At 64.0% G+C, this 26,327-nt stretch overlaps 1 long non-coding RNA gene across 1 annotated transcript; it reads left to right on the top strand.

Moving 5' to 3' along the window:
• Window positions 1-11,932: 11,932 nt before the first annotated feature.
• LOC131830518 (uncharacterized) lies at window positions 11,933-14,956 on the top strand. The gene is made up of 2 exons (XR_009353191.1): window positions 11,933-12,076; window positions 12,370-14,956. It is a non-coding gene; the product is annotated as an uncharacterized LOC131830518 (long non-coding RNA).
• Window positions 14,957-26,327: the final 11,371 nt, after the last annotated feature.

Below are 26,327 nucleotides of genomic sequence, written 5' to 3' on the forward strand. Positions count from 1 at the left end.
GGGGCCTGACTGTCTTTCCGGCCGGCTTTCCAGCCTCCTGGTTCCTGGCTCCCACCAGAGATCGCTTTGAGAGGCTGCGGCATGCTTGCAGAGCTCCCTGCCTGAGGGAGGGGCGGCCAGGGATTTCCCTGCGTCTCTCAGAACTGCTCAGTCTGGCTCCCAGCCTCCCCTGTGCCCATCGAACTCAGCAACCCCCTGTGCTGTGTCTGAGGCCCCTCCAGGGTCCAGTCTGGCCTTTCCTCCAAGCTAGACTGCGTGTTTCCCGGGTTTCTCTCTTCTCAGCAGTGGCCTCTCATCTGGGCCCAAACATGTTTGGCGAGAACCCTGCTGGGGAAATGTCTCTGGGGCACACCCCTGCCTTCAGTGCCTTGAGCTTGGTGCTTTCTCTGGCGTTTTCTGCTTGCTGCAGAAGCGTGGGCCCGCTGTGACCCGCAACCTCCTGCCTGGACACGGGGGCCCACTTGCCTGGCTTTCCGCGTCCTGTGGTTATGCCCCGAGGCCCTGCAGCAGATCAGTCCCGGCATCCTCTCCTCGGGGGCTCGGGGAGAAAGGCAGGCACATCTCCACAGCCCTCCTGCTCACCCATGGCCACGCGGTGAAGGACTCTGGCTCAGAATGTCGGGGATGGGTTCTACCAACTTCGGGTCCCGTTGCTTTAAGTTGTGAGAGTTTGACAGCATCTTGTCGCACTGAGTACAGCCCCTGGTCACCTGCCTGCCCTGAGCTCCCCACCACTGCGTGGGGTTTGGCAGAGGGAGGAGGGGCAGGAGCCGAGCGGGGCTGGACATTCTTTCCTGCCCTCTCCGGCTGGCCGCTGCGGGCTGTGTCTCGGACTGGGGGTGCAGCCCGCAGTGGTCTCTCGGCAGATGGCTCCCCGTGGGGTCCCTTGGCCCAGACTCCCACAGGCCACAGCCACGGGCCTCCCGGGTTTGCCCTAACCCCGCCAGGAGCAGACCAGGAACACGGCGGCGGTTAAGTGTCCCTAGTATCCAGCCAGCACAGCTGGGAAAATCGGTTGATTATTTGGAGAAGAAAATCAAGTTCTATCCCTGGCCAAGCATGCATATAAATTAATTCCAGATGGATTGGAGAAGTATGAAAAAAGGAGGAAAAGATCATGCTGTAAATAAAAGGTAAGTATTGTGCCAGTTTTGAATTTGAGAAGAACTTTCTAAGCATAAACCCCAAGAAGAGTCCTCCAAGGACGATATGGCTGACTCGGGTGCGCACAGGCTCCCCCGTGAGAGGGTCTTCGTGGAGCGAGCCGAGGGACACGCGGGGCACACATCTTCCACAGAAGATCCAAGACTAACAAAAAGAGGAAAATGGGAAAGATTAAGACCCAAGGGTTTCAATAGACCCAAAGGTCTACAGTGAACAAGCCTAGAGCCTCCGAGCACCAGAGAAATTAGATGAAAGCCAGGTAGGATTTACCCCGCACCAAACCGCCCAGTCCAGGTTCCGGGTCAATCTGCCCCCACAGGCCCCGCGGGGCCGGTGCCGAGCTCTTCCTGCAAGGGACCCCTCGGTGGACCATCCACTGGTTCAGATTCGGGGCTCAGTCTCTGGCCTGGGATTTTCCCTTCAGACCTGAAGGGGCCGTTGACATATTTCCCTAAACAAATAAGCAGTTTCCCCCCGGGGGACACAGTGTCGCAGCTCCCCCCAACCTCCCTGCCTCCCCACCCCGACGGGAAGGAGGGCTGAATAGAACCGGGCAAGCACGGCGCACGCCACCCCCAGACCCCCAGGTGCCCTGCCCTCGCCGTGGAGACACCTGCCTGCCTTGGCCCTGCTCATGCCCGCCTCTCCCACCGCGGCCCTGCCCGCCCCCAGCCCCCTCTGCACCCGCATCTAGGGCTACAGAGATCCCGCCTGGTGTGAACATCAGGGTGCTGGGGGCATGGATGCAGCTACAGGGTCCGCAGGGTTCCCTCTGGCCCCAGATGGGAGGGGCCCCGGCTGTCTGCCGCGCGACAGGCTTCTGCAGCCCTGACACTCGCCGCACCCGTTGTGAAGGGAAGGCAAACCCAGGGGAGCCCACGGCGCGTTCGTGCGGCCGACGCCCAGCACAGAAGCCGCGGAGCTGGCCCTGGCGGGGCTCCTCCCAGCCAAGGGGCCATAAACACCTCCAGGTCCAGCAGGGTCCTGTTGCCCAGAGCCTGCGGCCAGCCCTCGGCTCAGCCTGTGTCCGGGCTGCCCACCCAGGTGCACACGGCCGTTCCCAGCTGTCAGGGGGAGCTTCAGGGCAGCGTGGGGGTCAGCAGGCCCAGGAAGCCCCCCACCCCGGGGGCCGGGATGGAGCTGGGGCGGCTACCGCCCCTCTGGCTCCTCGCCCGCTCAGCGCGAGCCACCTGGAAACCTGAGCGGGCTGCAGGCAAGTCACCTGTGCCTGCCGTCGCTTCACCGGCCCTGGGAGGGCGCGGCGCCCCCATCTGAAGACAAGAGGCCCGTAGGCTACCCCAGGTCAGCCTCCCAGGACAGAGAGTGCCGGGCCCCGGGCGCCCCATGGCCTCCCTGCCCTGCCTTGTGCCTTCCAGCCGGCAGGGAGGCCATCGTCGCCTGGGAAGCCAAGGCCAGGCGGGCGGCGGGCAGCGGCAGGGGCAGGCCTGGTCGCTGGGCCCTTGGGAGCCGCTGGTAACGAGGTGTTGTGTAACCCCCGTTTTCTCTCTGGGCTTTCTATTTAATTGGGCGTGTATTTCCAGAAGCAGAATCTGGGCCAGGTGACGGGAGCAGGTCTGAGGGGAGAGGTGGGGGCTGGGGTCTCTTCCTTCGCAGTGGCCAGCATGCTCCTCCGAACTCCGGCTGGCAGGGCGCTGGTGGGGCCCGGGGCAGGCTGGGCCCGCTCACTGGAAGCCTCCTGTGGACCACCATCTGGTTCAAACCCCGTCCTGCCGTCCGGGCTGGCCCTCCTTCGTGCAGATGGTTCCTTCATTAGCAAGTGGCCAGAGCCGGGCACTGTGGTGACTGCCCACGGTCTGGACCTCCAGGCCTCCCTCTCTGGTTGTCACTCAGGGTGTCCCCTGCTGGGTGCCCTGCCCTGTCCCTGCCTGAGCCCCCCAGCTCAGCGGTCGACACCACAGGACCTCAGCCAGTGGTGGCCGGGTGGGGAGGGCCGTTTATTGCCTCCCTAGGCCGGGATTCCCCCATGGCCCTGTGTCCTCAGGCAGGGCTGACCTCTCTGGGCCTCAGTGTGCCCGATGCAACAGGAGGGGCTGGTTGAAAGAGGCCTGGCGCTGCCCGGGACCCTGCCCCCACCCCGTAGGTGGGCTTTGCACGCCGCGCGGAGGACCAGGGACCTGCTCCGCACGGGGAGTGCACGGTGCAGACTGCCGTCCACCTCCAGGACAGGCTGCTGAAGGGACGTGCGACCTTGAGGCTGACCACAACCGAGTGCTGCTCCCGCTTGCCCGGGAGGGTCGCCTCTTTCCCGGGGGGCCTGGCCCTTGCCTTTCTGGTGCAGGGTGGGTGGGTGGGTGGCCCAGTTCTGGCTCGGGGGGCTGCTGAGCCCAAGCAGGACACTCGAGGAAAGCATCTTCCTCGCAGTGCCGAGCTAGGATAGGGCGAGACCTTCCCGGGCTGTCTCTCCAGTCCAGGAGGACGCTGCGCCCTGAAGCCTGGAGTGGCCTTGGGCTTCCTGGAGAGAAGCACATGCGGCTGTGCTCTCGGCAGCTTTTCTCCGGGGCGGATTAAGGCGGCAGGCGGCCAGGAGTAGGTGAAGGGCGGGCGCGGGGGGTTGCCCATAACTGGGCCAGGCCTCCAGTGACATATTTAGAAAGGATTTGGTATTTGTTATTTCCAAACCGGCATCCAAGGAGTCTCCAGGGGAGAGAGCAGAACCATACTTCCCAGCTTAGCGCTGTTTTCATTCTGAATTATACCGTGCTGGTGGGTGGGGAGCACCCTAATTCCTGGGCACTGGGGCCTCCAAGGGTATTGGTGGCAGCCCTGCACAGAGCCCCGAGGGACCTCCAGACCCAGGCCCCGGGCAGGAGCCGGCCAGTGTCCGCATCGGGCCCACGTCAGGGCAGAGCCTCGTAGCCGGGGAACCCGGCGCAGACCGTGACCTCTGACCTGGCCGCCTCCATGGGTGGCTCATGTTGGCGGGTCTGCCGGGGCCACCACCGGCCCACTCCTGCGACAGCCTGGCTCTGTGTCGGGGGTCGGGAGCGGGCCCAGTGCTCCCTGTGCCGCGCAGCTCCTCCTCCTGCTGGGGCCGGTGGGTGGGGCCTGGCCCGGCCCCCAGGGTGTCCTGGAAGGAAGCTTCCGGGTTGGGTTGGGACAGGCCTGGCTCCCTGGAGCCCAGCCAGAGAAGAAAACCAGATGGGCTTGTTGGGAGCCAGGCCCGGCCCTGCCTCTCCCACCTTCGGGCCCACGGCCCTGCTCTCAGAGAAGGAGGAGCCTCCATCCTGCCCCCAGGAGGCCCGGGAAGGAGGGGGGACCCCGTGCCCACCACCAGCCACACCCCCGGCCCACCTGTTCCTCCAGCTCTGGGGGCGGGGAGGTGTCCCCATAAACTGCAGGCCCCAGGACAGGAGTGGGCTTGTCTGCAGCGGCGAGGTCCACACGCCTGACACGCAGGAGCCAGCTGGACCAGAGGGACAGGAACCCCCCTCGGGGTCTGTTCCCTTCATCCCAGCCCAGCACGGCGTGCCGCCCAGTGCACTGGACTGGCCGGGCCCTCACACCCATGGCACGGCAGAGTGCTTGGAGGGTTCCTGGAGAAGAAGGCCTCCCCTCGGGCTTGGCCCTTCAGGAGGCTGGGGCCAGGGCCAGGCTTGGACACAGCAAGCCAGAAAACATGAGGCTCTGGCAGAAGGCAGAGCCCGCGGCCCTTCCAGGACGAGTGGGCAGGGTTCCTGCTTAGCCTGCCGGGGGCACAGGTGCCGGGCCGAGCGCTGGCCGCCCATGAGGCGTGTGTTGCAAAGCCTGCTGCGGGGCGGGGGGGGGGCGGTGAAGGGTGCTCTGGCTACAGGGGACTGGGGGCCCTCAGAGTGCAGCCTGCTGTTGAAGGCAGGGTGACCGTGGCACGGAACCCAGCCCTCTTGACCTCGGCCCCCATCTGCAGTCTGGACACCCTACATGTGCCCGGAGAGACCCTGTGAGATGGCAGTGCGGGGCTGGCGGCCCTCTGCGGGGACCCCATCTCCTCTCCTTGGCCCCAGCCTTGGCCCCCACTTGCTGCTCGAGGAGACAGGCCTCTTGCTGTCAGGCCCGCAGCCTGCTTCCTGACGGCCAGCCTCCCCCCAGCTTCGCTCTGACCACCGGCCTCCTGTCTGGGCTGTGCTGGGGGCCGAGGACCACCCCCTTCAGGGAGCACAGAGTCCATCAGGAGAGAGGCCCGGAGCCGACAGGTGAGGGGGCTGGGAAGGTGGTCTTGTTGGGGGCACGGGGAAGGTGGCCCGAGCACGGATGTCTGCCGGTGCATTCGTGCTGCTCCCTGGCCTTGTGAGTGGACACATCGACCTCCTGGCGTGCGGGGCCCAAAGGGTCCTTCTTGGGGCCTGTTCATAAGCAAGGACACCAAGGCCCAAGGGGCAAGGCCTCTGCCGAGTCCGTGAACGGAGAGCTGGGCCCGGACGCCGGGCTTCGTGCCCAGCAGACTGAGGAGGCCGTCCTCGGGCGACCATCCTCCCCCGGACGCTCGTTCTGATGCCTAGTGACCAGACCTTGAGGTCCCGAAGCCCGTCCGAGCCCTGAGTGCGCCGCGTCTGCAGCCACAGCGGCCGACCCTGTCTCTTGTTCCACACCCCAAGCCTCGTCCCTAGTCCTGGACCCCAGACTCAGGCCTCAACCACCGTTGCTGCGTGCGTGGGGCTGGGCCCCCCAAGGTCTAAGTGTCCCTGCGCGCTCTGGCCCTGCCCGCCTCCAAGTCACCCTGGACCGGTCTGGCTGCCGCTCTGTCTGCCCCCACCCGCCCCTCACTCTTTAAGAGCAGGCCTGGAATGGCCCCAAGCCATGGAATGGAGGCCGGGGGTGCTGCCCCCCTGGTCCCAGCCAGGGCATGTCCACCAGGCTCAGCCTGATGCCCAAGAGCCCAGTCAGGCTCTCCTCTCCGAGACATTTGCAGAACCTGCCAAGGTCTGCAGAGGGAGCAGGAGGCGGTGAAGGGGCCTCAGGGTACCCCGCAGTGCGAGTCCTTGCTCTGGCCGGCTGCGAGGACCGCAGGGCCCGTCTTGCCCCGTTTCCGCGATGGGAGCAGGGACCGCCCATCGGCCGTAGCTTCCTGAGCCACTGTTCCCAGAGGGGCCTGGAGAGGCCTGCAGACACAGCCGGCTTCCTGCTGGCTTCCTTCCGGCAAGCGAGTTCCCAGATGAAGGTCTGGGCTCTGCCGTGGGTCCTGATGGCCACCGTGCTTGGAAGGGGCGCGGGGCACATCTGTGGGCTCCTGTTGAGTTCGCCGCTGGCCAGAGGCCCTTGTCAGGGCACTGGGCTGTATCACTGGGGAGCCGGGCCCAGGGGCAGCCTCTCCCGGCCGGCCCGCATCTCTGCAGCCCTGTCTTCCTCGGTCTCCGCCCTCCCCCACCGGCTCTGTCCCCGCGCAGCCACCATCAATTTCCAAGGTGGCTGAGGCTCCGAGGTGGCAGCGGCCTCCCTGTGTGGGCTGGAGTGGGACTCCGTGGGTTCCCAGGACCCCGCCAAGTGTCCCCATCCCTCGGTCTAATTTAGAAACGACTAATGAGTCCACTCCCCCCGGGGAGGCCCTGCCGTCTGTCCTGGTTTTAGGAGCTCCTCCTCCCGCGAGCAGACGCAGCCGTAACCCGATTTACCCGCAGCTGGAGGAGGAGCCCACAAGGGCCGGCAGCGGACGGCAGCAGGGTGAGGGGGCAGGCGGGCTGGGCCTCCCGGGAACCCCCCGGTGCAGCTGCTCGAGGTCATGCAGACCAGTGCATCCCGGTGACATTCCTGGGAGGGCCTGGTCTCTGCTGCCCGGACCCCCGCCCAGGAGGCACATACAGCAAGAGACAACCCTTCCAAGAAGGCTCCAAGCCAAAGCCACCAGCCTGGAGATGCTCCTGTGTGCAGACGTCCCTCCCCAAGCCTGTCCCCTGCAGGGTGACATGGTCTCTGGGCCCCGAGTGCCCATGGGCAAGGCCGGGGAGGCCCCCCCGGCACGTGATGCCCGTTCACTCCTTCATCATTCCCTCAGCCGCGCATCCCCACATGAGTAGCAAAGGGGTGCTGGGCCATGGAGCAGAGGGCCCCAGAGCAGGCGGGGAGAGAGGCCTGGGGGCCTGACGGAAGCGACAGGGAGATGCTTCAGTGAGGAGGTGAGGCCCGAGCTGGAAGCAGGGGCTGCGGTGACGGAGACGCACAGGGTCTCAGAACGGGAGAGGGACAGGCAGGGCTGGCTGGAGAGGGCAGAGGCCGTTCCTGGGTGTGCCCCCACGCCCCCTGACCCCAGTTGGGCCCAGCCCTAGCCCCAACCCTAAGTCCGGTCAGGTTGAGGCTGAGAGGAAGACAGAAGTGTCCTTCTCGGACCTTGGGCAAGGGGAGCCTGCCCAGACCGTGTGGCAGTCAACTGATGGCATCTGACCTGCGGTGGCCCCCATGTTCAGGGCAGATGGGGGGCTGGGGGAGCATGGCGGTGCCTGCTCCCCGTCCCAGCAAGGCCGGGTCGAGCCCAGGACAGGCTCGTGGACGGCTGTCACCCTGCGTCCCGTTCTCCCGGAAGCTGCCGGGCAGACATGGCCAGCATCGTGGACGACCCATCACTGGGCCGAGCTTAATCGTTAGGGTTTTCCTGAACCACAAAGCAAACAGGAGCCCTTCCTCTCTGTCCCTCATGGGACACCTGAGCAGTTTGAACCAGGCCCAAACCACTGAGCAGGGCCTCTCGTGCCGGGATGCCCTGTCCCTTGTCCATTCTGTGCAGCCCTCATTCCTCCAGGAAGTCCTCCACTCTGGGGGAGGGGCCTGGCAAGGAGAGGGACCCACAGGAGAGGGACCCAGCTCCGCTGCGGGCCGTGAGAGAGGAGCTGGGGCTAAGTCAGGCCATCACATACCTCGGAGAATGCTCTTCCTGCCTGACGAGGAGGTTTGGCCCCAAGCCTGTTCCCGGCCACGCAGCTGCCCCCGGTGGGGACTGAGGGCTCTAAGTGCTGCACGGGGCGCCTGCCTCTACTCAGGGCAAATGGCCCAGCTTCCTGGGATGAGGCCCTGCATGGTGCGGACATAAAAGCCCCCAGATGTCCATGTCCAGCCCCCAGGATCTGTGAGTGTGTCACCCTGCCCGGCCATGGGGATTCAGGGCACAGTGGGATAAAGTGATAAACAGCCCATGTTCGCACAGGGAAGGCGTTCACAGTGAGCAGATTCCGTGTACTCTCAAGGGTCCTTGCAGGGAGGCGGGGGGCAGGAGAGTCCCAACGGCAGAGGGAAGCCCCTACTGGCTTGACGATGGAGGGAGGGGCCGCGAGCCAAGGAACGCAGGCTCCTCGGGAACCTGGGAGGGGCAAGGGCACCCATCCTTCCCCAGAGAACTTCCCTGCCCTCACCTGGACTTGGCCCATTTCAGGTGTCTGAACTTCAGAGCTGTGAGATGGTAAATTTATATGTTTTTTTGTTTTTTTTAGATTTTATTTATTTATTTGACAGAGAGATCACAAGTAGGCAGAGAAGCAGGCAGAGAGAGAGGAGGAAGCAGGCTCCCTGCTGAGCAAAGAGCCTGATGCGGGGCTCGATCCCAGGACCCCAAGACCATAACCTGAGCCGAAGGCAGCTGCCCAACCCACTGAGCCACCCAGGTGCCCCATAAATTTATATGTTTTTAAGCCACAAAGCTGTGGTCATTTGTTACAGTGGCCACAAGAAATTCATAAATACTCCCTCTGAGAGACCAGAGTCCTGCTTGAGATACACGCACATGCACACGCACGAGATGACACACAGAAGCACCTGTGGTCACTGCATGTCCACACTCAGCCCGGGGCTTGCACAGACAGGAAGTCCCTATGTGGTTCTAACTCCAGCCACAAGGACAGCCAAGTGACATGCCCACGGGAGCCATGGTGCAGCCCCCAACAGCCCTGACCCTGGGAGCTCCAGCCATGGCTCCTGGACTTCCTGTCCTCATGCTGGTCAGAGATATGGATGATCAGCCTGGAAGAACCTCAGAGGCCCGATGGCCTTACAGGAAGGGACTGTCTGTGGTCACAGTCACATGGGGAGCCTGGCTGGGGTCAAACGTCACTGAACCGCTTCCTGGGGCGCCCCATAGCAGTCAAAACCTCCTGGGCTCAGAGCTAGGAACCCAGTTATTTCCAAATCAGGGAGGAGAAGCCCCCTGTGCTGCCTAAAAACTCCCGCTGCCTACTGAGGCACAGCTTGGGTTTCAGACTCAATGAAAAGGGACAACAATGGTGAAGATAGAGATGAAGATGGTGGAGAGGATGGTGAAGATGGAGACAGTGATGGAGATGCTGACAGAGATGATGAGGGAGATGATGATGACGGAGATGATGACGGAGATGATGATGGAGATGATGATGGAGATGATGACGGAGATGATGATGATGGAGATGATGATGTTGGAGATGATGATGGAGATGATGATGATGATGATGGAGATGATGATGATGGAGATGATGACGGAGATGATGATGATGGAGATGATGATGTTGGAGATGATGATTGAGATGATGACGGAGATGATGACGGAGATGATGACGGAGATGATGACGGAGATGATGATGATGGAGATGATGATGGAGATGATGATGATGGAGATGATGATGATGATGACGGAGATGATGATGATGGAGATGATGATGTTGGAGATGATGATGATGTGATGGAGATGATGATGGAGATGATGATGGAGATGATGATGATGATGATGATGATGATGTGATGGAGATGATAGAGATGACGGTGATGGAGATGATGATGGAGAGATGATGATGAAGATGACGGTGATGATGAAGGTGAGGGAGATGCTGCTGCTGCTGATGGGGACATGGCAGCTCAAGCATGGCATGCCCAGCAAGGTGTCACCGCAGGATTCTTGGGGTGAGTTTGGCAGTGTTCACAAGGTGCTCACAAGGGCCCTAATAAAGTCAGGGTACAGGTAAAGAAGGTGAGAGATGTGGGGAAATAGCAGCTGCCTTTAGGGGGGACCACCTGGGAGGAACTCCCCGGAGGATGAGGGGTGTCTGGTGTCTCTATTTGGGGAGTGGAGGGGGACACTCATTTTGTTCTTTAAACTTTGAAGTCTTCTGCGGTGGCTCTGCAGGTTTGTAGCTGGAGGGTTTCTCTGGGGCAATGTTTGTGCTGTGGCGTCTGGGGCAGTCTCTAGGCCTTGTGAAACGGGTGGGGTCCCAGTAGAGCCGGGTACTGGGTGGGTCCTGGGCATGCAGGGCCCCAACACATGCACGCAGGGTGCCCTCTGCTGGCAGAGGTGGGCACTGTTGTGCGTCCGGCGGGATGGGGCTGCCTCCTGGCCAGACCTGAACTTGATGACTCCTGGAGCAGCCCCAGGAAGGTGGGAGCAGGCAACAGTCTGGCTACACCTGTTTGGGCTCACCTCCTACTGCCCCCAGGGTGCCCCTCACCCAGCTGCTCCTGGGAAGTCATTCTGAGCATCACAGGAGGACCTTCCCTCAGGGACAGTCTCTCGGCAGTGATGGCAGAGGCAGCGTCTCTTGGGGGAATGTTTTTGCCGCTTCTTCTTCCCCACCCGCAGCCCCGCAGCACCAGCTGGCACTGGCACGCCATTCCCAGGAAAGGGCAGGATCGGAGCCACATTCCTGTCCGTCCAACCAGCACGAGGCCACCTTGACAGCTCCGCATGGGTGCGGGGCCCCCTGGACTCGGGTTTGGGTGGTTGGAGCCAGTCTTTGTGGGGTTGAATTTTTAAAAATAGACGGGCCCACAGGGTGTCTCTGAGACCCCCAAAGCGCTGTAACTGCCGACGCGGGGTCCCACCACACACCGGATGCCTGAGTGCGCCTCGTTCTGGGACCCCAGCCGTCGTGGCTCTCCAGGCTCCAGTCCAGGCCCGAGAGTGACCACATCTGATGAGACGGCATTTCGGTCTGCGGCAGGACCTTCTGATGGATGCTGAAGGGCCTATACCCCTTCTCGTTGCCCCCGGCTCTCAGCCGAGAGCAGGCAGGCGGTGGCCTTCCCGGCAAGGGGCAGCTCCACGGGCGGTGTGCGGACGCCACCCAGGAAATCTGTCTGAAACACAAAGGCACGCCATGAAGCCCACCGATGTCCTCACTGTCTGGGGCTGGTCGGCTGCCCTGCTGGAGCTTTGTCTGACATGGAAAGCTAACGGGCTAGGGCAGGCTTTCCCGAGAACAAGGCCCTGAGTGCTGGCTGGCACAGACCCACTGAGGGGACTCTCACAGAAGGCTCTGGGCTCAGGGAAAGGGTCTGCGATCTGTAGACCCCAGAACAGCAGGTCTGAAAGTCCCGGGACCAGACTCTGAGCTGCACGGGAGGGTTCCAGACCCCAGGCCGCTGGTCTCATGCAGGCTCATGTCTGAGGAGACGTGGCGCTCCAGGCAGGGTGTGTGCACAGGTCCGCCAGCGCCAGGAGAACACAGCTGCAAGCTTTGTAGTTGCTGTGGAGATGACCTGTCCCCTCACAGGGAGACCGAGCACGGAGGACTCTGTCCACCCTCCACCCCAGCTTCCGTGCTGCCCCGTCCCTGCCCGTGCTGGGCTGCGCTGGTGCGGCCGTCTCCGTCTGCAGCCTCGGGACGCAGCGTCTCCGAAGGAAGATGCCCCAGGTCTTGCTCGTTCCGAGGCTGCAGCTGCTGCACGGACGGATGCAGTTCTCACTCTCCGGAAGGGTGGTGACTGCAGGTAGCGCCGGGACTAGCGGGTGACTCAGACTGTGTCCTGCTGGGGGTCGGGGCGGGGGAAGGCTGGGGCCACCACCTGTGTGAGCCGTCGCCCGAGGCCATGGTCCCTGCTCCAGGTGCTTCCTGCGAGGGCGCCCAGCACAGAGTGGCCGGCATCCGTCCTGGGGCCTCCACCCAGGCCCCCGAGGGGGCTGAGCTCCTAGAAGCCAGAGACCAGTCTCCTTCCACATACTTCCTGTCCTCGCCGGCAAACGTCTGTGCAGGTAAATGTGTTTTTAAAGCCCTCACTTAGGGCAGAAGGGATTGTGTCTGGTCTCGGGGAGCCTCCGTGAGCCGCGTCTGGGAGCATCGCACCACCCCTGGGACCAGCTGGTGTGCTGTGGCCACTCGGGGCGCAATGCCTGGAAGCGTCAGCAGGTGGCACCACGGCCCTGCGAAGGCACTTCCCCCGCCGTGGCCTGAGCCCTGCCCTCCGTGGGCCTTGGGGGGCTTTCCGCGGGGGCTGGAGCGTCCCCGGAACAGCCCTAGGACACGTGTCGGGCTCTGCTGTTTGCAGGAGCTTCATGCATCCGGACTCCCCCGCACGCCCTAGGACGGGGTCGCACGGTCCTGGGGTTCCGAAGTGGAAACCGAGGCACAGAGTGGTTCAAACCCAGCGGGTGCGTTCCTCTCAGGACACCTGGGCAGCTGGACACCTGAGCGCCGGCCGTTGCGTGCTGGCGGGGTCTGTGTCTTCGACAAAGTGGCCAGAAGAGGGCACCCGTGCCCTGCGAGGCTGTGCCCCCGGCCCCCACCACCCCACCCCAGCCACAACCCCCACAGGCTTCGGGACCAGGTTGCGGGGTGCTCAGTGGGCAGCAGGGGGCCCCAGGGTGGGGCTGGCTAACCCAGGGGCCTCCTTCAGGGGTTGGAGCCCCATTGGCCTCCAGCTGTGAGGGCAGCTCCACTTGCTTCCGGGGACCAGGCGGCCACTCTGGGGCAGCGTCCCCCAGGCACAGGGGGCCTCAGGGTCATCTTCCCCACGGCTGCCCCATCGGGCTCACGGTTTTCTGCCCACAGCTGCAGCTCTCCATCCCCCCACCAACGACGACACCACAGTCCCCTCCTCAACCAAGCGGATCCCCCAAACCTCCTCCTTGGCCGGTGGCGCCTGCCCACTATGAGCCCCAGGCCGGGGCCTGCCTGTTCTGCTGTGCCCTGAGCGACACGTTCCCTCCCTCTGCCGGGCCCTGGTTGCCCCCCAAGGCCTCGCAGAGGCGGCTCCTTTCGAAGGCCGGTGAGCTCCCCACCCTTCCGGGCTGCCCGGCAGGCAGGCCAGGGACAGTGTCCCATGTCTGCAGGTCAGTCCCAGGGGTCGGCGTTTGGCCAGGGTCCCCTTGTCTGGTGAAGGGGGGGCCGCGCTGTTTCGGGACGAACCCTGTGTGACCCTCACAGAGCCCCCGGCCCAGACGCAGGTGTCGTGGAGCTCCCGCTTCTCCCTCCGAAGCACAGGGCTCCCTGACCCTCGCAGTCTGCCTCTGCCGGGCGGTGGGGCTGGGGTGGGGCTCGGCCGTTCTCACAGCTTCCAGGAGGGTGAAGAGAACCTTCCAGGCATTCACACACACACACACACACACAGGCATGTGCACGCACATGCACACACTCCAGCACACACACACGCACACTTTCTCTGACATGCTCATGCATGCGCGCACGCACCGTCCTCTCCAGCACGCGCATGCACACGTGTGCACACTCTCTGGCACACGCGTGCGCACACAGGTGTGTTGGCTCTCCGGTGGGCACATGCACACGCACACACATCTGTTTGCATACGCGCTGCATATCGTGGGCTAATGTGTGTTCCAGTGGCTTCCACGGCAGCAGCCTCTGAGAAATCCAGTCACAGACCTGGAGGGCGTAAGCCGGAAGGACAGCCCCTACAATGTCCTGGCGAGGGTACACGTGGGTGGGAAGCTCCAGGGGGTCCCCCGGCAGCTCTGCTGGGAGGGGCGGCAGAGGGCACCTGAGGGGGATCTGCCTGTGAGTCAGCCTCCCGGACCCGGGGGCGCCTGCAGACCCTGAGACAGGTGCATTCCCAGGAAACTGGGGGGCACCGTTCTGGGGTCTGCACGTACGTCCTCGTCATCCGGCTGCAGCCGAGGAGATACTGTGGCCCCAGGGGGAGCTGAGGAGCCAGGCTCGGGGTGGAGGCCCGTGATCTCGGGCTGGCTCCATCGGACTCCCGGACCCACCCGCGCCCTGCTGCGTGGGCACGCTGGTGGCCCTGTGCCCGCACGCGTGCCTGGCTGGAGCTGGTGCTCCTTCCCTGCAGAACGACGCCCTCTCCTGCCCCGCTCAGCTGACGGCGGCCAGGGTGGCTGCCCTGGCCTGATGTGGGTCCGAGGGACCCCCATGCCGGGGGCTGGCCCCGAAGGCCTGGGTCTGTTCTGTGCCCTGTAGACACCAGACAGGGTGTGGCCTGCCAGGTCCCTGGTGGGGGGAGTCGTGTCTCCTGCCCCCAGCGTGGGCCTCCCAGGCCCCAGGTCCCGAGGTAGACGTCCATGAGGACAGGACTCGCCTCCCTCCCTGACCGCCTGTCCCAGCGCCCTCTGGACCCCAGGAAGACCAGCCCGTCCGCCCTCAGTAGCGTCTGGCCCGCTGGCTGGTCAGGACCCCTCAGAACACCAGTGCTCGTTGGTAGACGCTGGAAATCACACGCGGACGCAGAAAAACAGTGTGAATGTTTCCTACACTGAAGCAAGGCGGCAAGTCAGGGGGCGGGGAGGGGTCCACACTGGGAAGGGGACGCCCACTCCGGCCCCCTCCCTCCCGCAGGGCACAGGCTGGTCCTCCTGGCACCGCCCCCAGCTGCACCTGGCTGACCCCTACCCGTCCTCAGTCCTCACCGCGAGTCCACGGGGCCCTGGGGAGACGGTCCTGGGTCCTCCCGGGCGGCCAGGGCAGCACCGCAGCCCGGACCACACCCCTGCCTTGCGAGAGTGCACGTCCGGTGGGCTCCACGGCCGCTCCCCCTTCCGTCCACCCCGTGATCTCTTACCCATTTCTTCCCCAAAAGGAAACTTATTTTTGTATTTTTACCTTTTCTATAATGAACAGGTTTTTGAAAACTTATTTCATTAAAATGATTGAAAAAACAGAAAGTGCAAGACGAAGCCCAAGTTCCCGGAAGAGCTTGGGTGCTGGGGCAGGGCAGGGAGGGGCCGGGTCCCCCGGGAGGAGGGTGATGTGGTGGGGGAGGGGGCAGACCTCGTTCTGCGGGGTTCGGGGCTCTCTCTCTCCTGTGGTTGAAGACCCCCCGATTAGGAATTTCCTGTCTCTGCTGGGCTGGGGCCATTAGCTCTCTCCCAAACAGGAGGGGACGCTCTGGCCTCCCCACGGACCCCCAGAACCCCAGGCCTCCCTCCCCTGCCTTCCTTCCTCCAGGTCCTGCCGGGAATGCTGCGGGGCCCAGGCCCTTGGTCCCTTGGGAGTCCGTGGGGTGTGGGAAGCCTCTTCTCCCTCCCTGAGGTGGGCTCAGCCTCCTCCAGGCTCATGGTGGCCTGTGCTGAGCCCGGGGGGCCCTGGAGAGCCCGTGACCCACCTGTCTGCACAGGCCAACTTGGGGCAGGCGGCCCCCCAGAACTAGCTTTTCCCGCAGCCCCAGGCCCCCGGGGGGAGCAGCGCCTTGAGCTGGGGGTGGGCTGGGCTGCCAGGGAGAAGAGAAGGCCCTTCCCGGGCGTCTGGACCCGACGACAGGGAGGGGAGAACCGAGCTCCTGCCTGCGGTCCCCGTGCGGTCCCCGTGCGCCGCCTGTGCTGGGCCCCGGAGACCAGTGGGAGAAGGGGGGGTAGGTTGGCTGAGGCGGAGAGGGAGGAGGGCCCAGCGAGACCCCGTCTTTCTCGCGCGCACACGCCTTGCGCTCCCGCCCGCCGACGGCCTCCTGAGCTCCGCTCGCCCGCCCCGGGAGTCCCATCCGGGCCCTGCCCCGGCGCCAGAGCCCAGGACCAGACCGGTCTCCTCCCTGGGACCACGGGGCGGGGGCACCGCCAGGCTCCCTCCGCCCCACCCCGCCTCCGCCAGCTGTTCCTGGACCCCCATCTGGGCCCCCTGGGCTGCCCTGAGGCGCCCTCAGCCCAGCGGAGGAGGGACAGGCCCTGGGGCCCTGCTGGCAACCCCGCAGGCCCCTTCCCGAGGCTGGAAGTTCTCTCAGGAGGTCCCCGCCTCAAGGGACGCCACAGCCCCCCTGAGGCTCCCCTGGGACTCTCCGCAGCGTCCTGCCCCGCCCCACCCCGGGGGACCCTCCCCTGGCCCAGGGCTGTCCCTGCCGCAGAGCCTGAGCTGCAGCTGGAGCCCAGGCCTCCTGGGAAGCAGCCGGGGAGGGCCCTGCTGGAGGCGAGGGAGGCCCTCGGTGCCCTCCCCGCCCCCCCCCTCGGCTCCCTGCACTTCCTCCCTCCGCGCGGTGAGTCAGCTCGGAGCCGGAGGCGTCTCGGTCTGTCCACGTCCGCCCCAGACTTCCCACTTCGGGAATGCTCTGCACCTGAGGCTCCCTCAGCGTTTGCCCCCGCCCCGCCCCCTCCCCTGACTCAGCCAGGCAGAGACTTGAGCCGGGCCACCTCCTCACTCTGGCCTGACTCCTCGGCTGCCCTGGCCATGGGGACTAGGCCTTTCCCTCCCTCTGAAAGTGGCTCCCTGGTGGGGGTGGGGGGGAGTGGGGGCTGCTGAGGGTGAGGCAGGAGGGGTTGGGCGTCACCAGGCCTCATGGCTCAGGCTGGACTTCACGCCAGTGGACACAGCTGTGGGGGTCCCAGTGTCCCGATGCTGTGGGGCAGAGGGGCAGGCAGAGCTGGGGCTCATCGGCTGTCCCCTCCTCACTTGCAGGGAAGAAACGCTCCCTGGCTTGGAGAGGGCAGAGCTGACTGAGGGGCCAAAGGGAGCAGGACCAGCGTGACCTGGAGGGGAGGACGGGCGGCTTCCTCCCCACCCCCCTGTAGCCGAGTCCCTGGGGGCCTCTGTGAGCCTGGGCAGAACCTCCGGGTGGGGAGGCTTGTGGCTGCTTCTTCCCACGGTGCGTATCTACAGGGTCCTTGTGGCACCAACAAGACAGATGTCCTCGAGGCGCCCAGCGCTGTGGCCAGCAGGGCTGTCCCCCTCCTGCCTGGCTGTGGCCCACGGAGGTCAAACATCCTACAGGCTCCCAGGGTGGGCGCCTGTGTGCCAGGCCCTCGGAGGTGATATCGGCTCAGGTCAAACGCAGACAGAACCCCCAGCGTGGTCTGGAGAGGTGGTGGGGCTTGTGGCTGGGGCATGTCCTTCAGTGCTCGGGGATGCGGGAGGCACCGTCTTTTCCCTAAATGCCAACATTAAGACAGGCTGGAGGCCCACGGCCTGTCCACTGTCGGCCAGGACTCTGAGGGGCTTTGGGCACATCCCCATGGAAAGAAACCCCAAAGCCCAGCGTCTCTGTTACTCAGAGACATCAGCCCACGGGCTGACCCTGCACCTTTCCTTTCAAACCAAAGGGCTCCTTCTCCTGCCCTGGGCCTCCCTGCAAACATCGGGCAGAAGCGTTGACATGAGGATCTGTCTTCAGTGTGTCCCCAACAGCACTGAGAAGGGAGTCTGGGCTTCCTGCCCCTGGCCCAGCCCAGGTCGCAGAGCAGCCCAAGGCAGAGTGGCTCCCTCTTCCAGGGTGTGGGGGTTGGGGCTGGGGTGGGAGCCCCAACTGGGCCAGGCCCTTCAGGGGCCCGGGGAGGGGTCCCCGGCCTGTCATCGTTCAGCTCAGGAACTCCCAGGGTCCCTGGGTCCCACACGTGCTCAGCAACAGCTCATAAATATTCATTTAGAAACGAAAGCCTCGTTAAAGAGCTAATTGGTTGCCGAAACTTAAATTACTTTAGTATTAAAAAGGTTCAGCTGTGAGGGAACACGGGGCAGGACGGACCAGAGACCGGGATGGCGCTGTGCCCTGCCTGGGTCTCCCAGGGGATCAGGGCCCCCTCTCCTCCCTGCCCCGCGGACCTGTAGCCAGCTCTGGTGACCTTGGGGGGGTGCCATGGGGGCACGGGCTGGCCGGGAAGATGGGGGGACCGTGGGGGCACGGGCTGGCCGGGAGGATGGGTGGGGGGGGACATGGCCTGAGAGCAGCCGGGACACACAGCCTCACAAGGTTAAGTGAGAGTCCTTGTGACCTGGCAGCTCTGCTCCTAGACGTGAGCCCGAGAGAAAGAGAAGCTTCTACACAGGCACGTGGGCACACACGTTCCCAGCAGCAGCGGTCGCAGTGGCCAGAAGGGGGGCGCACGCTGCATGTGTGCTGGGGGATGGGCGGATGCACGGAACGTGGCTCAGCCCCCCGGGCAGAACCCCACTCAGCCACCAAGAGCAACATGGGGTGAACACACGCCACGCCACGCCGTGCCACAGAGGGACCTTGAGATGACAGAAGCCACATGTGGTCGATCCCACTCTCGTGACAAGTGCAGCAGAGGTAGATGGCGGGTGATGGGAAGCAAGGCCAGCCACCAGGCGTGGGGGAGGGTGAGGCAGGGGCAAGGGGCCTGAGGCAAGCGCTTGGCGTGAGGTGACGCTCTTTCCGAGCGGGCTGTGCCGACGGCCGTACGTCATCCATGAGCTACCCCGAAGAGCACACTTCAGATGGCGGCACGGGACTTACAGCTCAATGAAGCTGTTTTCTAAGGGAGTTAAAACAGGGCACCCTCCACAACTGTGAAAAAATGGACGGACGCGCTAGAAGGTGCATGAAAGGTCATCCCCGGCCCTCCGGAGCGCCTGGTTGCCGGCGGGTCTCCACTTCCAGTCCGGTGCCTAGCGACGCCAGCCGTGGCCACGACGGGCCACATCTTGCCAAGCCTGCCACGTGCCGTCCAGTCCCGCTCGCTGGGGTCCCACGGCTCCGCACAGACGGTCCGCACAGCAGAGTTCAAGAGACCGGGTGTTCAGCGTGAGCGGGGCCAGGCCCTGAGCCGCCCCAAGGCCCTCGGCCCTTTGCTCCCACAGCCTTGAAAGGGTCCTCGTAGTTGGATCCAGGACGCTCTGCCCTGGGATCCTCTCCCAGGGGCCTGACCTCTTCCGACAGGGACAAACCAGCTCATCAAAGCTTGTTCATAAACACAAACCCATGGCAACCAATAGCGTGTCCCAAAGTCAGGAACAGCAAATTCCTTCCGCGTCCTGCCCCGGGACGCTGGGCAGTCATCAGAATCCTTTCAGTTGTGGACACATTTTGATGCATGAGGAAGTGTGTCGGAAGCGATGTTGTGTACAGAGCGATTGCACCAGCGCTCGCCGTGTCTGTGTGTGTGCGCAACCCTCCCAGGGGGGTGGACCCGACCTGACCGCGGTTGTCTCTGCTGGGTGTGATGACGGGTGATTCTAAGTTTCTTCTTTATGCATTTTTCTGCATTGTGCTAATCACGTATGATGAACAGCTGTCACGTTTGTAATCCAAGCAGGACTGAACGGAAACACGCCCGACGACGGGCGGAGCAGGTGGTCCCGACGGGCTCCGGCCCTGTGTTTGAGGAACCACGGCTGGTTGGTCGGCGCGTGCACACGGGCTGCGCTCGGCTCGAGGAGGAGGCGGCAGCTGAGCGAGTTCTGGGCATGGCCGAGGTGCCGGCCTGCCGCGGTGAAGCTGGGGTGAAGACCAAGCTGGGGCAACCAGAAGCCCACGGTTCCCAGCCCCGAAGACCACGTCATCCTGAGCGTGAGCGTCCGAAAGGGGAGGGCGCAGGGCTCATCCGGGGTCATGTTCCTGCTGCGCTTCTCGGGCTCGGTGGGCCCTGGACCGTGTCCCGGGTTCGTGGTGAGTGGGACGCACGGGAGGTCGTCAGCAGTCTCTCCTTCTCTGGGGTGTCCCATGGGGCCTGAACCCCAGGGACCCCTCAAAGGGCAGGAGCGGCTTTGGCTTCCCAGCGCTCAGCTGGGGCTCGTGTGAACGAGGGGCTTTCCCCACACCCTGACTTCCCTGTCAGTGTCAAGCACGAGGGAGAGAGGCGGAGACAGGGAGGGGCGGAAGGAGAGATGCTGTAAGGAAGGGGCTCCTGCGGTTCTTGGGGCCGGACAGCCCTGGATCTGGGGCTGGCCATAGGCTGCGCACCCAGGAAAGAGCTGAACCCAGCCTCGGGGGTGCGGATCCCCTCCTGCTCGTGGACTTGGGTCCTCCTAGCTTGGTGTCTTCAACTGATTGGGCGAGGCCCACCATGTAAGGGAGGGTATTCAATCATAGAAAAATTATAGATTGGCCTCTGTCCCCATTCCTGACACAGAGGTCCTCAGTCCCTTGGAATTTCTGCTGACAGGAGTGTCTTTTGTTCGCATGAGGTGACTCTGGGTGGGCTCCCGGATGGGGGCCGGTCGCCAGAGAGACCACGCTGTGGTTAGCAGCTTGGGATCTTCAGCCTCGCAGCCCGGCCAGCCTCTGGGAAGGAGAGAGGCCGGGAGACCAAGGGAAGGCTCAGTCGTGCTCGCTGTAGAACTCCGCGGCGGGGGCGGCTCTGAGGGCTTCCGGGAAGGCGGGCACACCCGGACACTTGGGGGAGCACAGCCCAGCCCCACCTGGACAGAAGCTCCTTTTTTGTAAAAGAAAGAGGTCCCGGAACGTGGGAGCGTCCCTGTGTTCTCTGAGCTCTTGGAGCAAAGGAGTAAATCCAGGGCTGGGGATGGGCCAGGGAACCCCCAATTCGCCGCAGCCGGGACGGAAGCAGTGGGGGACGGCTGTGCCAGCAGCATCTGGAGAAGGGCCACCTCCGGGGACCGAGTCCCTAACCTGGGGGTCTGCCCCAGCTCCAGAGGAGTGCTGGGCCGACCGGAATCTGGGACACCCGCTGGGGGCGCAGAGAGCCGCTCTGGTCAGGGAGAAGCTCAGGCAGCTGGTGTCGGAGGGGTGACGTGTGTGTGCCAAGGAGGGGCGGGGAGGGGTGACGCGTGTGCACGAAGCAGAGTCAGGGGCGGCCTCTCCTGGGCCGGGCTCTGCCTCACTCAGGCTGCCGATGGTCATGTCCAGTCTTGCCTAAAACCCCCTCGCATGACAGCTGGGCTGACCGAAGAGCCAGGCCCCGCGGCCCCGTCGAGCCCAGGGGTGAGTCTCCCCGTCACAGCAGCCCAGGCTCCAGCGGGCCTAGAGGGCCACGGTGCCCCGCCCGGACCACACGTGACGGGGTTCCATGTAGCAGCCGAGAAGGACCGGGGCCCCTGGTCTCTGGCGGCAGCCCTGCCCCCTCCTGCCAGACACAGGCCACAGGCTGAGCCCCCACCCCCGCCGCCCAGGCACCCGCAGGCACCCAGCCCTGGGCCATCCTGGCCTGTGGCTCCATTGTGCCCAGCCTGCTGCCCAAGGTCCCTAAACTAACCTGAATTAATCTGAACAAGGACCACGGTTCTGCGGCTGCTTCCGGAACTGGCAGAGTCCCTGCAGAATTCTACCAGGTGACGGGAGAAGGGCCCCTCCCGGTGTCCTCCCCAGGCCCGCTGGCCGCGACCGCTGGTGACCGGAGCCCGAGGGCCTCCAGGCCTGCAGACAGGTTTCCAGCGGAAAGGGATTTCCCAGGGGGCAGCCTAGGCACGGGCAGAGGAGAGGGGGTGGGGGGCGGCAGCCCCGTGCAGGGGTCGCTGACACCCTGCTTGTCTTTATCCGGTGTGAGCTCACGGGAGAAGCAAACATGCTTGTTGGGAATGTTCGCGTGACCCACGTGTTCGTCCCGCACGCACACGCCGCTGAGCACAGTGGAGAATCTGTATGTCGACTCAGGCGACTCTTCAGGTCGGGGGCCACAGCGGGAGGCCGGTCCCCGAGGGTCGTGGGGACCGGAGCAGGGGCGGGGGTCGCGCAGGGAGGCCCCGCCCCAAACAGGAGCACCGTTTCCCACCCAGGCCTCCGCCCCTCTTGTCCCTCCCTGTCCCCGGATCCCTTCTTCCTGGGGGCCAGGGCATAGGCTGTGGCCACATCTGCTGCCGATCACAGGGCCCCGGGCCCCCGCCTCTGTGCTTTCAACGCGGTGGGCCGTTTGGAGCACCCCCAGCCCTGGCCCCGGGAGGTGGCTCCCACCCAGCCCTTGGGTGGGTCCAGGCACTCTGGGGGACTCTGCTGGCCGGAGCTCCCTCCTGACCAGGCCTCCCTGCTCTGCGCCCAGCCACGGGCCTGCGGGATGGGGGGCTTCTCCTGGTGCCGGGCATGGACGGGAGCCGAGGCCCCAGCCACAGAGTGAGACGCTGAAGCTGCGTCTTTTTTTTTTTCCCAATCACTAATGAAATGTTTAAAAAATATATATTAAACAAAAAAATGTTTTTAAAAAATAAAAAACAATCTTCCACAATGCAATACATTGCAGATCACCGAAATTTTAACTCTTCAGATGACTTCAGTTCAGTTTTTGGTTTCAAAATCTAGAGTGAGCGCTCAGCTCCCGTCGGGTCTCTGGGCCAGTCCTGAACGCGGTGCCCGCAGGCAGGGCCCAGGATGAGGCAGGGACTCCGCTGGGTTCCTGGTGAGGCTGGAAGCCGAGCTTCCTGCCAGGGACTCCAGGCCTGTCACCACAGAGCCCCAGATGGTCTGCCGCAGTCCACCCTGCACAGTGGCTGGGCCTCCCCCAGACCCCCGGGAGGGTCCGCACACTCCCACAGACCCACAGAGCAGGCTCCTTCCAGGGGATGGTCCTTTTCTCCTGGCACCTGGAGGAGCGACCTGCGTACCTCGTGTGGCCCCATCAGCGACGTGCACATGGAGGGGTGCTGGGGGCAGAGCAGGGCCCGAGGAGTGTGGGCCCAGGCGTGGACACGGGGGCAGGTGGGTGCTCGGCTGCGAGCTGGGGCAGGCTCCGCAGACCGACGTCCTTCCCACCGGGAGGTGTTGGCCCATGCTGCCCGGCTCGCCCCTTGGCTCAGAACCAGGCCCCATGCGGGGGTGCGGGCAGCACGGAAGGGACAGGGACGGCCGGAGGCTGAGCCCCTGGGGCACCAGTGGCCACTCAAGGCCGCTCTCCCTGCAGCGTGAGCTGCTCCCCTCCTCCGGGACTGGGCATCCCTGCGGGCAGCACACATGGCCCAAGCCCTGGGGCAAGCATGATGGGAGCCTGGCCAGGCCCCACCTGCTCAGCAGGGCTCGTCCCAGACCCGCACTCCGGTTTGCACAGCATCGTTTGCTCCGGGCGTCTCTGCACACGGGCGCAGAAGGAGTCACGCGGGGTCGGGTCCGGGGCAGGTGCACAAAGCTCTCGGGCTCACCCGCAGGGACCCTGGTAGGCATGCGTGCGGCTCCCCCCGGCGCTCAGGGAGCTCCTGCCGCCCCGGGAAGACGTCGCTGAAGTGCGGCCTTTGTGCCTGTTCTGAGGAGGGACGTTCATCACACGCCTGCGAAGCCTGGTCAGCTCCCCCGAGAGCCCGTCTCGCCCACGTGAGGTCTGGAGGCCGCTCGGAGCCGCAGGGCTGAGCCCACTCGGCCGCTTGGGATGGTGCAGAGTTTCGAAAACCCATTTTCTCTTCCTGTTGGCATGTGTTCTTCTGACTTCACATGCGTCTTTTTCTAAATCAAAGGTCCTTAATTCAGGGGGTCCGTGAACTTGGACCGAAGAAAATGACACCTTTATTTGCACTGACCTCCAAGTAAAATTCAACATTTCCTTCCACTGGGAATGTCTGCGGTCCGGGGGATTTTGTCCCTCGCCAAAAGCACAGACGCATCTGCGTGGCCGTGCACGCTGTCCCCTTCGAACGTCCATGCTCAGAACCGCGGCGCCTCTCACACGCGGGAGCACGCACGGCACCGCGGCGCGGTCTGCTTCTAGCGTTTGGATGGATGATTGTTTCAGAATAACGGCTCTCGGTTATTCGTTTAAAACATTAATGAATGGAGGAGCAGGGGATTTGCAGGGCAGTGAGACGATTCCACGGGACACCGTCACGGTGCGTGTGGGTCACAGGCATTTGTCCAAACCCACGGGCCGGATGGGTTGGCACAGTGAGCCTAGTGTGAACGTCACGATAACGTCTCGGCGCTGGGCCATCGACGACAACCAAGCAGCACGTTCATGGAAGGAGTGAAAAGCAGGGGCGCCCGTGTCCTGGGAGGGGGAAGCTCTGCTGTTTGCCCAACTTTTCTGTAAACCCAAAACTGCTCTCAAATAGAAGGTTCATTGATTTTTTAAAAATTTACTAATTATGAAAACAATTGTCCTCAGGCTGCCAAAGCCTCCCACCACCCCGGGGAACTTCAGGACCTGGGGACCGCCGAGCCCTCGCCGGCTCCTCGCCTCCCCTCTGGAGAGTCGGGTGGAACGTCCCGGGGCCACTGCAGGCCTGGGCCCCACTGCGGGACAGCCACAGGACAGCCACGGGACAGACATGGTACAGCAGACCCCGGAAACAGTGGTGGCGGAGAAGGTGCAGTTTGTGTTGACGTGGGCACGCAGGCCCCCGGCGTCCGGCCACAGTCCCCCAAGACATGCCCAGAACCTTCCAGTCCCAGCTTTGCGGATCTGAAATTCTTGGTTAATGCTTTCCGTCCTGAACGCGCATGTGGTTTCCTGTCAGCATCGCACTCAGAGTAATTCAACCAGAAAGCTCGCTTCTGAAGAGACAAGGCGTGTGCGTCTCTGCAGCGCCGTTTCCCACCTGCGCACGGTCTGGACCCCGCGCCGGCGGGCAGCATGGCCACTCCCGGCAAGTACTGACCCGGCACAGAGCCCTGCGGAAAGAGAGTCACCGTCTTGCGATTTGGATGTATAGCTCTGGCAGGATTTCTTTTTCCATTTTAAATCTCGGAGCCAAATTCAGTTTAACAAGCTAAATGATTAGTCTGCTTCGGAGCTGATGTGTTTAAAGTTGGAATGTAACACATTAAATATTTTAAGGAAAAAGAGGCACAATATGTGAATCAGAATGCAAGGATTCCTCTAGAACTAAGCCCAGAGTGACGGTGTCTGTGGGGAGTGCCGTCGGCCGGCAGAGGCTTGCCCCCGGTGTGACTCATCTGGACAGAACTCTGGGGCCCCGGTTCATAGCCCCGAGAACACAGCCTTCCTGCAGAAGCCAAGCCCCCATAATAAGACCCCAGGCCAGGGAGTACACGTCCGGCTGAGCGCGCCCTCCACGTCCCCACCAACGTCACATGCCAGATTCCTGAGGGTTTGACCTCTGCTGGGAGATGGCGGTGGGGACACAGCTGGGCCCGGAGACACAGCGGGCTCAACCAGGGAGAACGGTGACAGGAAGGACCCATCGGGGAACAGGCAGCTTTGGGGGGACCCAGCTGGTACCTGCAGGATGAGGGGTCGGTGGGGGAGGTGGGCACGTCTGCGAGATCCCGAGCATGCAGGGTTTCAGGGTCCTTCAGTCAACAGACGGGGAATGAGAACCAGCGTGATGGCCCAGGGGCCTCCATCTCTCCAGCTAGAAGATGTGGGCACTGTGGTCACGGGCAGGTCCCTTGCATGGCAAAGGCCCCCAGCCATGGTGAGGACGTGATGTGTGTTTGCTCTCCCCCTCACCCCCATGGCCCCCAGGAGCAGCTAAGCAGGATGCACGGGATGGATCCTGTGATCTACAGGGGAGAAGCCGGCTGTCCCAGGGCCCAGGGCCGCACCTTCCCACCGCGTCTGTGGCACAGCACCCTGTGCCCATCATGGAGCCCGGTCTGCCCCAGGGCCCGACCCCTGTGCAGCCTCACACGGCCCCATGTGGCGAGGTCACAGAGCCTGTGGGGTCCGAGGGCTGGGGGGAGGGGTCGGCCTCCAGGAGGAGCCTTAGCCTCGGCGCCAAGTCCCATCGGCAGCGCCCTGAGCGAGTCACGCCCTCCGGGCCTTGGCTCACCAACTGAACGACGGGGCAGCACCCCAGGTTGCCATGGGGGCCAGAGAGGGGACATCATCGCAGAAGACCCACACAGGAGGCTGGTGTCGGGGGCTGCTCGGCAAGTCTGGGTCTCCCTCCTCCGTCCATGGGCCCCGTCTGTCACGGAAGAAGCCCCTCCGGCCCCGAGACCGGCCTCCAGCCCCTCCTCAGACTCCCCGCAGCCGGTAGCGGCGTCCCTCTGCCCCCGACGGGCTGGTCTGCAGACACACCGAAGTCCAGTCGTCCCCCGCGTGTCAGGTGGGAGCTGTGCGGCCACGAGCTGAGCGCTGAGGGCCCCGCCATCCTCTCCACCACACGGGCTCAACCGTAAGCGCCCGTGCTATGGACTCCCCCGGCCCGGGCCCCGAGAGCCCGTGTGGGCTCGGCGGTGATGGTGACTGCGACGCATCCAGGCCAAGGGGGGCGCTGGGGACTAGGCCGCCGGCAGCCCAGGGGATGGGCAGAAGCGGTCCCCTGGCTGGAGGCCCTCAAACAGGTGGCAAGACGGTGGCCCCGGAGAGCAAAGTGGGCCCTGTTCCTGACCCTCAGCCGCAGCCCAGAGTAGGGCACGGGGACCCCTGCCTTGGAAGAGCGGGGCTGAGCCTGGGACAGGGCGCGTGACAGAATGCTTGTCCGCTGCCCTCCTGTCCTCCTCAGGCCAGCCCGCCCCTACCCGAAGCAATGGCC

This window comes from Mustela lutreola, chromosome 4 (genome assembly GCF_030435805.1).
Source record: "Mustela lutreola isolate mMusLut2 chromosome 4, mMusLut2.pri, whole genome shotgun sequence".
Lineage (NCBI taxonomy): Eukaryota > Metazoa > Chordata > Mammalia > Carnivora > Mustelidae > Mustela > Mustela lutreola.